General features: G+C 40.8%; 1 non-coding gene across 1 annotated transcript; it reads right to left on the bottom strand.

Moving 5' to 3' along the window:
* Positions 1 to 973: 973 nt before the first annotated feature.
* On the bottom strand, positions 974 to 1,066 carry LOC136168085 (small nucleolar RNA SNORD116). Its single transcript, XR_010663239.1, has one exon. It is a non-coding gene; the product is annotated as a small nucleolar RNA SNORD116 (small nucleolar RNA).
* Positions 1,067 to 14,321: the final 13,255 nt, after the last annotated feature.

Below are 14,321 nucleotides of genomic sequence, written 5' to 3'. Positions count from 1 at the left end.
TGTTAGAAATTCAGAAATCATTTTATCAACAAACCGTTTTGCAGGGATTCAAAGGAAATTATGTTATGCCTAAAGTAAAACAGAGACATAAATGGCAGAGCCAGCCTTGGGCACTTCTCAGTGCCACCAAGCCTTTGGCATTGCTCAGTCCTCCTTTCTGCCTCCACAATATAGAGCTCACATCGTCAGTTGTTTAGCAGAGTTGAAAGAGCCCTGGATTAGGAATTCAGAGTCCAAGTTCGATGTCTAGCTTTGTGTAACATAGACTGTTGGTGCTCCCCCAATATTCAGCCTCACATTTTCAATAGCAAAAGATCTCCCAATTTTATTTAGGGCATGTATTTTATTAGGGCTTCCCCAAGGCTCATCAGGTAAAGAATCCACCTGCAATACAGGAGACACAGGCGACACGGGTTCAATCCCTGGGTCAGGAAGATACCCTGGAGGAGGGCATGGCAACCCACTCAAGTATTCTTGCTGGGAAAATTCCATGGACAGAGGAACCTGACAAGTTACAGTCCATGGGCTGGCAAAGAATCGGACATGACTGAAGCAACTGAGCATGCACACATACATGTATTTTACTAAAACACTGCATTTCCAAACTTCCTTGGCAGTTATGTAACAAAGCTCTGGCCAATGAGATTAAAGCACAAGTGCGTGCCTTCCAGGAAACCTCTTCACCATCTAGCCTTCACTCCTGGTCTTTGTCTTCCTCCTTCTTGCCCTTCCTCTGTTCTGATGCCTGACCCCACCATGCCAGCCAGAGCGCTGGCAGCCATTGGGACCACAAAGACAGGGGTCACACCCTAGGCAAGTGGAAGAAAACCAGGCTTCTGACAACTCTGCACAACCACCCACAAATGCTTTTACTTTCCTCCCCAAATTTACTTCCTGTCAGCTTCCACAGTCTCCAGGTACAGCTTTTTTTTTTTTTTTTTTTTTTTTTTTTTTTTAAGGCAGGCAACGTGCTGGACCTCAGTTTCGATGAAGAGACGGTAGTGAGTTCTCACTCATATTGTTCAGATTTTCCAAGGAATGCATGTGAGGGTGTCATCATCGATCCCAGGTACAGCTTTACTGTCCTCCCAGACACAGAACTGCTCACAACTCTGGCATCATCTTCAGCTCCCTTACTTCTGTCATCAGATAGCAAATCCTTCACCATGTCTTTCTGATTCATTCATCACTGCATGCTTTGGCTCTTCCCTCCTAGCCTGGATCTGCCTGAACGGCTATCTGATGGGTAGTGATAGTGACAGCGGCAACTAAGGCTCCTTGCCAACCTCATGAGATGATGCTTTGCTCACTGACTCAGCTGTATCCTCTGTTTTTGTCAGTCACTGTCCATTGTGTTCTCTGTGGGCACTGCATCTTTTAAGCAGAAAAGAAATGTCAGGGTAAGATCCTCCTCCAATGAACGTTCAGTGCTACCAAAGAGTCTGCCATTCATACAGTCAGTCGGTCAGTCAACTCTTATTACGTGTTTGCTTTGTACAAGGACTGGAGCTGGTGCCAGAGGGGGAATAAAAGGATGACTGAGACATAGCCCCTGCCCTCAAGGATCACGGCTTCCAGAGGAGAAGGTAGTTTTGTATAAATAGGAACCAGAAACAAATAACTAGATGAAAATTTATTTTCCAAAAGAAAGTCCCAAAGCCAAGTTTCTGTTTGCCATTCAAGGAAGAACAATGCAAGCATCACCCAGAGTCTCTTAGGCCCAGTCTACACATTTGGAAGAGAGTCCCATAGAGCCCATGCAATAACCTACAGCATGATAACTTCTGTTGTAATCTCTCAGTGGTTGCAAAATGCCCATCTATCGTTTCAGCTAAGTGGGATTTTGGTGATTACATTCCTTCCAGCTCTAAATTTCTATGTTCTATGAAATACATAACTAATGACAGTTATGGTTACCCAGACACATATACATGAGTGCTTAGAGTGATACGAGTGTCTTGAGATGAGCAAGTTAATCTAGGAGGGTTTAACAAAGGAACTACCCACATAGGCATTCCAGTATGAATGAGAGTGCTTTCCTGTCAATAATACTTCCAAGTGAAGAGCAGCCACAGTCAGAACCCTCACCTGTGCTTAATACAAAAGAGTTTCCACATGTGTGTTTTAGAAATGAGGCAAAACTATTTAACAAAATGTTATGGTTTCATTGCATATTTCTTTTTTATGTTCCTACTGTTTGTAAAATTGGATTAGAAACCACTAATTAAAAAAAAACAACCCTATACAATAGGAGGATTTTGTAACAGATATGAGAGCAAGAGACCTAGAAAATTAGAATGATATGATGGAATTGATCAGAATATTGACCTCTGAGTTTCCGGATAGCTAAGGTAAGATGTGTTACATCTTGTATTACGTCATTCTCATTAACTGATCATTTTTGAGAATTTGTTGTATAGACTTTTATGAAAGGGACATTGAACAATTTTCAAAGAATATATTCAAGAACAGGTTTTAAAATACTTTAAATCAATGCATTAAAAAAACCCAACTCTGAAGCACAGAGTCAGATTATAGTCTGTTAGGACTACCTAATATAATGTTGCTGCTAACTATAGAACCCTATCTTTAGAAGAAGTAAAAATCCTGTCCTAGAGACTCTTTAGTAAAACTGAACATCCGAGGCTCAGTCGCCCACCTTGTTGAGCTGTCCCTTTGCACAGATATACTTCTGTGTGACTTGGAACTTTGCAACAGGACCATAAGGGATTCTCTGTCTTCTCAGGCAACACTTGCTGATCACCTGACCAAGGTAAGCTAGTCCACCAAGTCCTAGCATACAGGATCACAAAGAATTCTCTGAAACACCAGTGAGTTCATGCTGAATTCTGAGTGCCCTGAACTTCACTGAAAGCCATTGGCAGCACTGGATAAGCTTCCCAAATGGACCAGGTGCATTTTCACAATGCCAAGCAACCAACTAGGGCTGCTGTTGCTTCTTTGTTTTCTTTCCAAAAATTCAAAAGCATGGATTCCTCTTGTCCACTGGATGGATGGTGGTTTGTCCCTTCAACATCTCAAGCTTGGTTCAATCCTGATCTCCAGATATCTGCCCAAGGGCTACCTAGCCTCTCATCCCTAAGAATGGAGCAGCAATGCTCAGCACCCATCACAATTCAAAGAACAGAGACTTTGGAGACCAAAAGTAGACTTCTGGAGTTAGGTGGAATTCCAACAACTGCTTTCTGAACTTGGTTACCCAAGAGCTTGTTGGAGTATCCAGAAGTCACTTTTTACTCTGAAATCTTCAGACTTCTCTAGATTCACAAGGCAGATGCTGAAAGCTCCCCAGCAGGCTTTAAGCTTCTTTCCCTCAATCATTCTGGATCTCAAAGATCCCAAGTGCTGCCAGTAGAGGAGGGCAGGGTGGAAGGTCGGGAGAAGCCCCTGTACCTCTGCACATGCTCCTTCCACTTGGATGGACCTGCCTCTCTCTTGTTCTTCCATCAAAATCCTTTGTACCCTTCAAAACCCAGGTCAGGCCTTACCACTTCCATAAATATTTCCCTGATGACTCCCTCTCTCCATGAGAATAAATCACTCCCAGCTCTGTACTATTTATCTGTATAGACTTTACTGTTGCCTGTATCATTTCATGTGTTGAGTTCTCATGTTCAACTCTAAACTCTACGAAGGCAGAAATTTTTTACCCCTCTTTGTAATTCTCAATACTAGCAGAGAGCTTGCAATTTTCTAGGAACTTAATGAGGGTTTGTTAATTGTCTGAGCAAGAGTTTTACCACTTCCCAGGTGGTGCTACTGGTAATGAATCCACCTCCCAATGCAGGAGACACAAGAGACTTGGGTTCAACCCCTGGGCCGGGAAGATCCCTTGGAGTAGGAAACGACAACCCACTCCAGTATTCCTGCCTGGAAATTCCATGGACAGAGAAGTCTAGTGGGCGACAGTCCATGGGGTTACAAAGAGTTAGACACAACTGAGAGATTAACTTTCACACTTTTACTTTAATATATTTGAAAAAAAAAAATTACTTTCTTTAACATATTTGAAAAAAAATTATCTGAACCAGCAGGAAAAGCTTAAGGTACTTAACTATTTTAGGGGAAAAGAAAAGCAACTAATCTAAATCCAAGGTGCAAGATTCAAATGCATACCTGCTAAGTGTGTTTTTCTGCTCTTGGAAATAAGAAAATATTCCCTCCTTAACTGCAAATGGGAGAGGATAAGGGAAAGAGATCACAATAAGGGTGGGAGGTTGAAAAGAAAATTGCTAGAGCCAAGAGCACAGAGTCCACCCTCTCCTTCCTGTGTTTGCGGACCCCCAACTGACATCAGCCAACCCATCACCCAGGCATTCTCTGGGTTGGAGTGACTCTCATAAAGACCCCAGAAGTTTCTCTACCCTCCTCTCCCCACCTCCCCTCTCACACCACCCTCCTCCTCTGATGGCCTGGAATGTTAGTAAACTCTTCTCAGAATGAAGAGTGAACATCTTCACCTTCAGGGTGATGGCAGGAAGGGAAGACCCCCAATAGGTAGGGACCATATGGAATCATTTGAAATCAGCCTCCCATCAGCACCCACAGTGGTGGGACACATCATTCCCATTAAAACAGCCTTACAACTGTGCAATGTTCTGAAATCTGGAACCATCCCACACCGACATCAGTCAACTCAGGTGCTGAGTTTCCCTTGGTCCCTGCAGGACTCTAGTTAAGTGATGTATGGCTTGAGGAGGGAGCCATTGTCTACATCTCTAGGCTATGTAGTTACTCCTGTGTTTGGGATTATGAAGAGTCTTTTAGAACCTATCATCTAGCTTCTAGCTAATGGCCCAAGTGCTAACATTTTTAGTACTGGGGGCCACTTCAAAAATGTGCTTACAGTTAAAATCTAACCTAAAGTATACATTTTCTTACTTGGTGACTGAGGCGTGAAATGGAATCATGTGGGATAAGGAAGTGGCAGAGTAGAACAAAGAAACAGTAAAACAACACAGAAATCAGTGTTTTCTGAGCTCTGGGAAACACATGTTTGAGAAGGCGAATTCCCCAGGAAGTACTTGCTTCTGTGTTGTAGCTTGTCTTTTTTTTTTTTTTTTCTTTTCTACTCTACCACTTTTTCCTTGTCCCATGGGATTGCATTTCATGGCTCAGTCACTGAAAAGAAAATGTATATTTTAATTTTGAAGTGAGAATTCTGAAATAGCTTTGAAGTGTGCGGTGGTGCAACAAAGCTGAATCCCTAGGCCTGGCAGATCAGCCACGGAGGTAAGACAATTGAAAAGGAAGTTGAGAGCTCAAAAAGTTGATTCAGCAAGAAACTAGGAAGACATCAGGTGGCAAGAAGTAAATAAGTGCCAAACTAACCTACTGTTGCTCAAAATCAAGTATATACTAGGACCACCAGAAAACAGTTTAAGTGCCTATGGAAGGCAACTGGTAGCAATTAACAGGAGAACAAAAGGTTTTTGGGTTTTTTTTACATTGACTTTTCTGGAAAGAAGCATGGCGATGTCTAAGCCCAATTAAAAGAATTCTAATATTAATCACTTCACTTGTAAAGAAGAATAAATCCAAAGGAAAGGTGTATACAATAGGTGATTGTTGTTTTTTTAATCAGAAGTACAGCATTTTAAGAGTCCAGTCACATTTTTTAACGGCAAAGAGAATTACAATTGTTTTTTCCAAGACAGTTATTCAATAATTCTTACACTAACTGTTCACTGTTATAGAGAAAATCTTTGGAGAGAAGGAACTGATGGTTGTAGAGGGACAAGACCTGCAGAAGTTCCAACACAAAAATGCTTCTAACGTCCAGTTGATGGTTCTATCAAAGTCAACAGCCATCTGGGGCTTGAATGTCATTTGCTATTTGTGTTTCTAAAAGTTATTTATCATCATTTCTTTTTGTCTCTCTAAAAATTTTTTTTAAATTTAGAAAGAAAAAGATCAACTTTTTGGACCCTGGGAGATAAATTTCACCTTCAGTGGAAAAGAGCTTTATGTTCATATGTTTTCCTTTCAATAACAGCATTTGTGTTACCCAACCAGCCTCCTTCTCAGCTCTATGATAAAAATCTATTATTCAAGGAGAGGCAGGATTCCTGAGACAGTCATCATGCTTCAGTTTATTTACTACACTAAAGGGGAAAGAACACCGATCTCTCAAGTTTTCGCTGCACTTCTGAGGGGTCTCAAGATTCCAAAACTTCATTTGATGATTGTAAAAAAAATTCCTACAATGTTGTATGTGAAAATCGTGTTCATCTAATAGACCTGAATATTACAGTCACCAAAACAATGACACAACTGAAAAGAAGTCTTGGAATAAGTGACAAAGAATAAGAATTAAGAGAATAAAAGAATAAGAGACAAAGATAGCAATGGGCCAGCTGTTCCTCAAAAAAGGCCTTCAGGTGACTGCACATCTTTTTGGACTTTTTTAATAAACCAATTCAATTATCTATTAAACCTCTCCTGAACCTTTCACTAGCAACTTTACACTCCTCTCTTTACTTAAGAGAAAGTGAGATAAATAGCCCAAACAGGGGGGAAAAAATCTATAGTAGTGGTTACTAAAATCAAGAACTTGGAGTTTTTCCCTTAAAAATGAATTACACAATAAAAAAAAAAAAAAAGAGGAAAAAACATGAATTATAAATTTTCCAAGTCATGACTTTGGCCTTTACCACTTTGATTTAAGAACAAAGTGTATAGAGTTCTGAAGAATGTTCACACATGGTTCAGGGACCATATGTACAAATTCAGAGATTAAATCCCTTTACTGTTCCACATATCTGAGCTCACATAAGTCAATACATTTTGAGGCTATGAGTTTCAAGAGCAACAGGAATTTTCCAACTCCTTCATAGAGAATATTTTATACTTTTAAAAATACATAAGCAAATCCAAACTGAGAGACATTCTACAAAATAAATGATTTGTACTCTTCAATAATGTCAAGGTCATGATGAAGACAGACTGGAGACTGTTCCAGTTTGAAGGAAACTAAAGAGACTTGAAGTTGAATACAATGCATCATCTGAGGTTTTTGCTTGTTATAAAGAAAACTATTGGGAAAACCAGCAATTTGAAAAAGGTAGATAATGGGGACTTCCCAGCTGGCTCAGTGGTAAAGAATCCGCTTGCCAATGCAGGAGATATAGGAGATACGAGTTTGATCCCTGGGTTGAGAAGATCTCCTGGAGAAGGGAAAGGCAACCCACTCCAGTAATCTTGCCTGGAAAATCCCATGGATAGAGGAGCCTGGTGGGCTACAGCCCAGAGGGTCACAAAGAGTCACAAATCACTGAGAGATGGAATATGAGCTAGAGATTAGTTAATAGTACTATATCAATGCTAATTGCGTAAGAGAATGTCCTTACTTTAAGAAACATGCAAGCATTTAAGAGCAGAGGAGCAAGGACGTCCCTGGTGGTCCAGTGGTTAAGACTCCACACTTCTAATGCAAGGGGTGAGGTTTCCATCCCTGGATGGGGAGCTAAGATCCCACGTACCACACGGCAAAAAATAAATAAATAAAAGATCATCATAGATCACTCATATTTTTAAAAAATTTGTAGAGTTCAAAATACAGTTCAGAAAAGCCTAATAAAATGCATATACATGTGTATATATATATATTATACACACATACCCACAGAAGAGAGGCAGCATAAATAAAGCAAATGCAGTGTCGTATAACAATGTGGAGACTGAGGGCATACAAGAATTCTTTGTGCTATGCTACTAAATCCTCTGGAAATCTGAAACTATGTCAAAACGAAGAGCAAATACAAAATATTTTTAAATAAAAATATATAAGATTAAAATTTTTACTACATTCACTCTTTCACCACACTTACCCCTACTTAAAAAGAGAAACATATTAAGGGGTCAAAACTCCTACTAGGGTGTTTTACCCTAAAAATATATATGAAGGAGCAATATTTTAAGAAGGAAATATCTAACAAGTTTGAAAAAAACAAAACACAAAGCAGGGATCATTACATTCACAGCATTGTATCTGGAAATACACTTTAGAATGTGGACAGGTTTCTTATGGGTTAGCAATAAATGTATTTTAAAAGTTGAGGTTTACTAATTTCAGAAAATGGAAGAATTAGTATCAAAGGCAAGAATTATCCTTTCCCCACATCAGTACCTTTTAAAAGAGGAAGATTCCACCTGCTCCACTCATTGCCTACTACACTAAAGGTGGAGGAAGTTTGGGGAGAGGAATTTGATGGGAATGAAGTAGCAATACCCATCACTGATAAAAGTCCCTGCATAAAATGCCCTAAACTGGGTCCCAGGCTTGGGTTCACCGGGTAATTGCTTTAGTAAATGGTTTCTTAGAAACATGGAAGAGTTCGTCAACCTCCTTTGCACCAATCAGCAGATCCTTCCTTACAAAGGATGGGGTTCACCTCCCTTTTATTTTAACTGATACAGAGAGAAGTATCAGTGCAGATGAAATGTAGTTGAAATAAGAAGTCTCATAGTGGTCCTAGACAGTCTATAAAATCCAGTGGCAAAACCAAGAAAAGCATTTGCCTCCTGTGTTATGTTTAATGTATTTAATATTAGTCATTTGGTCAGAAACTTAATGACTTTTCCAAATGTCCCTAGTTTTCAGATCAATGTAAAAGAGTGGGTTGCTCTCTTCACCTTCTTAGAGAACGTTCAGGTTAAAATAAGAGAAATTCATCATAAAATACAAATAATATTGCTCTATTACTAATTCTTTCTTTCAATTTCAGTAAAATCTCAAACCAAAGTGCTTCATTTTCCAATCTAAACATTTTATCAATATATATTTTGCATTTAATTTCATGAGTATGGAAAGTCCTCAGCCAAAAATAAAAGCAAAGATTAATGCAAATAATGCCTTGTTTTAGCCTGACCTCAGTATCTCTAAAATCATGAGAATTATAGTGAATTGTCTAAATGTCTGGACACAGGCTTAAATTTTTAATACTCCCATCTAAAAACTATGAACCATTTTTCTTCTAATTTGACTTCATTTTCTTTGCTCAATGAGAACGCTACTCACATTCAATTTGAAGTTTATGGCTTCAGTTCTTTGAGTTATATAAGCCTCAAAAGGTCAGAGCACTTTTCTTAGAGCAGAAAGTAAGTTTTTTCACCCTCACATGACTCAAATATGGCTAAAGTGACCCAGTGGAAGCTTTAAAAAGACTCACATACCTGTTGGTTTGGAAAGTTTTAACCTAAGAGAATATAATCCATAACCTAAAAATGACTTTTCAATAGCATGTGTCAGGGAGGGGAAATTTCCTTCTCTACCCCTCTGGAGTTCTTGAGGCTGAACTAATATTAAAACTGATATAAGACAGATTAACAGGAGAAAAAGTAACAAATTTTAATTCATCCACATGTAGATCTCAAAGACACCGGACTTAACAAGTGGTCATCACAGGCAGCTTTCATACCTTTCAGACAGAGAAGGAATAAACTTGTGAGGAACTGCCAAGACAAAGAAATTTAGGCTCTGAGTGCTCAGTTAGTGAAGAATCTGGAGCCTGGACTTGGGGAAGTAAATTAAAGAAATCACAAGGTTTGTTTATAAACACCCTGTCTCTGGAGGTAAGGGTGTCCTTCTACATCCAGAAGCGTGAAGGGCACTTTTCACATAAGAGATATATATCCTCCTTTCATGGAGACAGAAAGGAGAGTCAGAGTGTCCCTTTTGAATTGGCTGTTACTTGAGTGGATTTAATTAAAAAATAACCAATGTGTGGTATATATATACAATGGAATATTTCTCAGCCATCAAAAGGAACAAATTTGAGTCCATTGTAGTGAGGTAGAGGAACCTAGAGCCTGTTATACAGAGTAAGTCAGAAAGAGAAAAACAAATATAGGATATTAATGCATACATATGGAATCTAGAAAAATGGTATTGATGAACGTATTTCCAGGGAAGGAATGGAGACACAGATGTAGTGAATGGACCTGTGGACACAGTGGGGTAAGGAGAGGGTGGGATGAATTGAGAAAGTACCACTGACATATATACACTGCGTGCGTGCACGCTAAGTCGCTGCAGGGTGTCGGACTCTGTGTGAGCCTATGGACTGTAACCTGCCAGGCTGCTCAGTCCATGGGATTCTCCAGGCAAGAATCCTGGATTGGGTTGCCATGCCCTCCTCCAGGGGTTCTTCCAGACCCAGGGATCAAACGACCATGTGTAAAACAGATAGTTAGTAGGAGGCTGCTGCATAGCTCAAGGAGCTCAGCCTGGTGCACTGTGATGACCCACAGGGGCAAGATGGGGGTGTGACAGAGGCTCAAGAAGGAGGGTACATATATCATATATAGTTTTATATGTATATACAGTTATAACTGATTCTCAATGTTGTATGGCAGAAACCAACACAATATTATAAAGCAATTATCCTCCAATTAAAACTTTTTAAAATAATAACAATAATAACCAATGCCATTATGACATATTTGGGGCAGCCAAACATGTTTCATATTACCTTGATTACATGTTCTGTAGTAACGTATACAATCATTTATCTTTTTTTTTTTTTTTTTTTTTTTTGCCGCAACTCACCACTTATGGGCTCTTAGTTCCCTAAGCAGGGATCAAACCTGGGCCCTCCACTGTGAAACTGCGGAGTCCTAACCACTGAATCACCAGGGAATTTCCAAAACTTACAAAGTTTTAAACTCACAAATTTTAAGAATTTAATACAATTATTTTTGCTTGATTTTCAATACTTTTTCCAGAGGTAAAAAAGGAATTTATTAATGGATTAATAATGTTTTAAGTAAAACTATTCATTTGAACAAATAAGACTGATAGGCATAAAGCAACTATATATGTCTCCCACTGTCCTTCAATTTAATCCTATCCAAAGCTAGTTTCTCCTACCTCCTTAGATAAAAATTAGGACAGTTTCAAGAGTTTTTCTGGATTTGCTTGGGTAAGAAACATTCCTCTCATGACTCTGGTCCCCCAGTCTCAGTCCATTTATAAAACGTTCACTCTCTGATTGCTGTTGTTGTTTAGTCTCCAAGTCATGTCCAACGCTTTTGCAACCCCATGGACTGTAGCCCACCAGGTTCCTCTGTACATGGGATCTCCCGGGCAAGAATACTGGAGCAGGTTGCTGTTTTCTTCTCCAGAGGATCTTCCTGGCCCAGGGATTGAACCTGTATCTCCTGCATTGGCAGATGTATTCTTTACCACTGAGACACCAGGGAAGTCCTCACTCTCTGCTGCTGCTGCTAAGTCACTTCAGTCATGTCCAACTCTGTGTAACCCCATAGAAGGCAGCCCACCAGGCTCCCACTCTCTGGTACTTGTTAAATTTCCAACTGTCCTTAAAGTTCTTCCCATGTGCAGCTGGGCCTGATTCAGGTTCAACACTGACAGTGACAAAGATGAGCGTGATGCTTTCACTTTTTCTCCACCAGCACTACCCCTTTCCTTTCCACCATCCCCAACTCAGCTCTAGCCGGGCCCTCAGATCTCTCAGGGTTGGAGAGGAGCGGAAGAGGAAGGTAAGAGCTACAATATGGTGTGACACTATCTTCTTTTTTTTTTTTTTTTTTTAATTTTTATTTTTCAGTGGGTGACACTATCTTCTGAAGACTGCATAGCTGACTCCCTCTCCTGGGCTCTTGGACAGCAGGGGACTTCTTAACTTGTAATCCCAACATGCTGGAAAAGGTATCATCTTAGACTGACAGCTTACACCTCCTCCCTCAACCGCCATCTATCTTGTGCTTCTCCAGGATCCTCTTGATGGACCCCTCCAGATGGACCTTGGGGCAGATCTCAAATGATCTATACCAGTTCTCTCTCTTTTGCTGCTCACAGATACCACTGGCACTTGTTATTGCACAAATTCTGAGTGTATAGCCTATCCGCTACCCAGTAACCAATATTCCCCATTCTGCCAAAGCAGGCAAGCAATGCCAGACCTGAAGCAGTATCATTCCCTAGGCATGAGAGGGAGAGTCAACCCCTTCCTCCTCTCCCTTTGGAACTTCTTAACTTTCCCCCAAATTTCTTGCGTCCAACTCCCCTCTGAGTCTCTTCATCAATGCTTATAGGTTGGAAACAGATGACCAGCTAAAGGTTACCAAACCATTTCTCAATGTCTTCACAATTGCTTCCTTAGTAGTCTGGAACTCTGTGCACACCCATTGTTTTGGGACCTGAGCCAGAACTGATCACATTTTTAAACATCTTGTTCTTAACACTTTTGCAACACCTGCCAAAAAGATTAAAACACCCTGGAATGCAACAAAGCCAGGACTGGAAAATGTGGTAGTAAGCATTCAATTTATACTGTTTTAAATCATAGTATCCGGTTGAGGAAAGATGTATTCAGAACTTCATGCTATTTTCAGACCAGGGAATCCAGGGTTCCCAGATAACAAACGAACTGGAACCATAGAGACAATGAAGAAAAGGTAGATGACAGAGGCTGATTGATTATAAAAAATTTGATCCTGAAAGGAAATCTAGGCATCAGGAAAGAAACTGTTAAAGATAAAGGAAATCAATCAGAAGCCAGTGGAAGACCCATTGGCACTCCTGGAGCACCTCAGGGAATGCCTGCCACTGACCCTGAGTCACTGGAAGGGAAGGCAATCCTGGCATATTTCATTTCCCCAAGTGCCCCCCAACACTAGGCATAAGCTTCCTACCTCTCACCTGGTCAAGGTTGCCTACCAGGTGTTTAATAACAAGACATAAAGGAGGATAAAAAACCTGGAGGTAAGGCCACCTACTGGCTGTTTCTCTCCAAGGTCAGTCGGTCAGCAGGAAAATCTGGACTAACCACCCATAGAGACTCTTGATTCCAATGAGTATCGATTCCATAGAGACTCTTGATTCCCCATCAAGGGACACCCACCAAGGAAATTAGGACCCAATCAGTGCACCCCATGTGAACAATAGGGACACTGGGAAAGAGAACACCCTCACTGTCCCCACATGGTGATGTAAATGGCAGATCCCAGCCACTATCCTTGAATGCAGATGGTCCAAACAGACTAAGCACGAAGGGGCTGGAGGCAGCCCTACTGACCCCAAGGAGCCCCAGCTGATTCTGGACATGAAGAAAGTCTGTCAAATTCTTAGTCGACACCAGTGCCACCTACTCGGTTTTGAATACCAGACTGAGCAAACTCAGTCATGATGGTTGTAAACCTATGGGGGTATCAGGGAAGGTCTAAGAAGAGGCATCCACAGAACCTTTAGAATGCCATCCTTTCCTGTATGTACAAGTTGGAGATTGGCAACCCCCTTAAACAAAGGGCACAGTATGATGATATTAATGGCTGAGGGCAAACCTCCATGGACAGAGCAAATCCATCTGCCCAGAGTAAACTCCAAGGTCGGGGCTCACAGGTAGGTGAGATGAGCTGCAAATGTTACTTCATGGAACTTTTTTTTTGTAATTTGAAGTAATTATTCAAATCATCTGTTTCACATGGGTGATTTGTAATAGGTTCTACCTTTACCATTTCACGTATGTTTTTAAGTGAGCAATCTACATCTAAACTCTACTCTATAGACATCGAGTGTTTGTAACAGTCTCTTACTAGCCTCTTGATGTCTATAGGTTTAGCATAAAATAAAAATTCAATCCAGTAGATATTAAAGATCACACACATTAGCTTTATATGGTTTCTCTCTACAGTGGAGTCTTTTATTGAAATATAATTGATTATAACATAGCTCATTTTGGCTATACTACATAAAGAGGTATGTGCATGCATGCTAAGTCACTTCAGTCGCGTCCAGCTATGTTACCTATGGACAGGAGCCCACCAGGATCCTCTGTCCTTACGGATTCTCCAGGCATGAATACTGGAGTGAGTTGCCAGGCCCTCCCCCAGGCATCTTCCCAACCCAGGGATCAAAGCCACATCTCTTAAGTCTCCTGCATTGGCAGGCAGGTTGTTTATTACTAGTGCCACCTGGGAAGACCCACATAATGAGGTAATATTTGCATTTGCTTTATAATAAGAAGCCAATCCCATGATAGTCCATCAAACACCTGGACAGTCACACCCACCAGACATGAGCATCTCTTTGTAGAGCAGACTTGTTTGGCACTGCCTCGTGATACAGGGCCTAGTTGACCAGGGCCTTGTTACCTCAGGCCAGTCAGCCTGTTCTCTCTCCATTCTCCCCACAAAGAAACGCACTGAGGAATGAAGGGTGATATAGGACCTCAGTGCAGTCAGTGAAGACCGCCCCCCCCCATATATACCAGTGGTCCCCAATCCCTACACACTGCTGGTTGCTCTACAGTCCACCAGGACCTGGTTCTGTATTAGAC

This window comes from Muntiacus reevesi, chromosome 4 (assembly GCF_963930625.1).
Source record: "Muntiacus reevesi chromosome 4, mMunRee1.1, whole genome shotgun sequence".
Taxonomy (NCBI): Eukaryota; Metazoa; Chordata; class Mammalia; order Artiodactyla; family Cervidae; genus Muntiacus; species Muntiacus reevesi.
The sequence above is the reverse complement of the archived record's forward strand: the minus strand, read 5'-3'. Positions and strand labels throughout refer to the sequence as shown.